At 43.5% G+C, this 2,366-nt stretch overlaps 1 long non-coding RNA gene across 1 annotated transcript; it reads right to left on the reverse strand.

Moving 5' to 3' along the window:
• Positions 1–212: 212 nt before the first annotated feature.
• Positions 213–1,419, reverse strand: LOC115115115 (uncharacterized). Its single transcript, XR_010463922.1, has 3 exons — positions 1,332–1,419; positions 811–946; positions 213–431 (listed from the first exon to the last, which is right to left on the reverse strand). It is a non-coding gene; the product is annotated as an uncharacterized LOC115115115 (long non-coding RNA).
• Positions 1,420–2,366: the final 947 nt, after the last annotated feature.

Consider the following 2,366-nt stretch of genomic DNA (forward strand, 5'->3'; position numbering starts at 1 on the left):
AGGCGGCCCTCTGTGCCCGTGCCTCCATGCATGTCGGACTGCTGCATTTACTGGTGCCCACTGACGAGGAGAGCGCCCCTGACTGAAAGTCTGAGTTCATACTGTCTGTCCTCTCTATACTCCACGTCCGCTCCTCATGTCTATAGGGAGAGGGCAGTAAGAAGGAGAGGGCTTTGGGAAATTTCTGATCAGCAGAAATGTGTGTGTGTGTGTGTGTGCGCGTGCGTGCGTGCGTGCGTGCGTGTGTGTGTCTCTACATGTGTGAATGTGTGTCTATGTTTATGTGTGTTACTACAGCACCTGGAGTTGTGGGAGACTGTAGATGAGTGGTGGGATCTGGTGGACATTCGGCTTCCTGAGAAGTTTACGGATTCTTCTGGTCCATGCTGTATAATACTACACTCTGTGGTAGGAGCGTTCTTTGAGATGTACTGTGAAAGGAAGAGAGAGATATGCATTGTGGGAGCTGCATGGGCATGGGCAATATGGGAATAAGGATGTGTTATAACACCCGTTACAAACAAAACACATCTGTTTCTGAGCCTGAGGTAGGTTGTAGGCCCTGTACACACTCAGTTTGTACAACTGGTGTACAATGTATTTGACAAAACAATTGTGATCCAACGGAAGGTTTGCCTGCACAAAAATGTTTACACAGCGATTTTCGAGAAACAATGGTTGTGTAGAAAAGCGTGTGCAGACAAACTCTCTGTAGTATAACAGAAATATCAGTTCTACCACAACTGTTGTGTCAAATGTGTTGTACATCAGTTGTACAACCTGAGTGGGTATGGGGCCGTAGTGACTCACATCGACCATGGGGATCTCCTCAGGGCCTGGCCCAGGGTGGTTGGGACCGTTAGCCAGCATGCGGTTGGGCTGCTCCACACACTGGTTCTGGTTAATGTTCTGGTTCAGGTGGCCATGCATCTTCTTCCTCTGCTTCCTGTAGGACATACGCAAGAGAACGTGTAATGAGTTATTGTTCTAGAATACATTGAGAAAGATAGTAGATAAGGAAAGATAGTAGGTAGGAAAAATATTGATAGAAAATGTAAATAAATATAAACTACAGTGTTACAGTCATTTTATAAATTATGGTCTGTCTGTCATCAAAATACCCAGCTTCAAACATTAATAGTTTTTTATATATAATTAGTTAGTAAAGCTCATCTGAGAAGTTTAAAAGCTTAATTTCCGACATTATAGCTGTGGTCATTGTGCAGACCCAGTCAGTGAATGCCTCCTGGGCTCCGTGAAGAACAGGTTTAAATGATGTCATAATGATGCCATTAAAATCAGTGTGGGCTCTGAACAGTACCAGTACGTACTTGGTTTTGCAGTATGCCGCCACACAGACCATGCCCACTACCAACAGTGCCACACAGATGCCTGTGATGGTCAACACGCGCCGCTGGTACAGCTCCTCTGCCTCTGTGAACAAACCACACACACACACGCACGCACGCACGCACGCACGCACGCACGCACGCACGCACGCACACACACACACACACACACACACACACACACACACATATACAAATACACATACATGTGAGCGCTACTCTACAGGAATATTCAAACAAAAGCTAACTCAGCTCCTCCCTTTCCCTCCATACTCTGACATCACTGGCCTATGACATCTAACCTCCCTAAAAATAATCAATCGTGTTCCTGCTTCACCTTAATAGTACTAACCTTAGACAAACCAAAACCGTGATGGTATTAACCCTGTAGGTTAACAGTGGCTTAGCAACAACATAGGCTGTTTCAGTTAGGAGGTGCTTATATTTGTCCTGTTTCACACATGTTCAAGCATGTAACAGTTCAATTTACAACGTCCAACAGTTAACCTCTAGTAGACTTTTTTTTACTGGTAATACTATCTTCTGTGGGCTTACTGTATGTCAAGTTCAAACAATCTCCTAGAAACTAGGCCTCATTATACATAGACCTCCATGTTGCAATGTGTGGTTGGTCTGGATTCCCCCTCTGCTTTCCCTACGTGCACTAATGTATCATAATGTCTATGGAATGTATGTCAAAGAGGTCTAAGGACACATGCCTGTATGATGGAATCAGATGATAATCGTAAGAAAAAAAAGCATTTTAGAGCAAAAACACCACAATGGTTTGGGGATATTTATAAAACTCACCGGCAACTAAATAAACATGTTTAAATTGACCAGAGAACGCACGGATATAGAACTCACAGATTACTCACAGTCTTCATATGTTAACAAGGGAAATATAATGCAGCTTTTGCATGAGAGTTATCATTATTTTGCAAGGTTTAATGTGGTTTTCTGATCGTTTGTGTCAGATCAAAAGTGTCTAGAATCTCTGTTGTCATGGTGAAGCTT

Source organism: Oncorhynchus nerka, linkage group LG5 (assembly GCF_034236695.1).
Source record: "Oncorhynchus nerka isolate Pitt River linkage group LG5, Oner_Uvic_2.0, whole genome shotgun sequence".
Taxonomy (NCBI): domain Eukaryota; kingdom Metazoa; phylum Chordata; class Actinopteri; order Salmoniformes; family Salmonidae; genus Oncorhynchus; species Oncorhynchus nerka.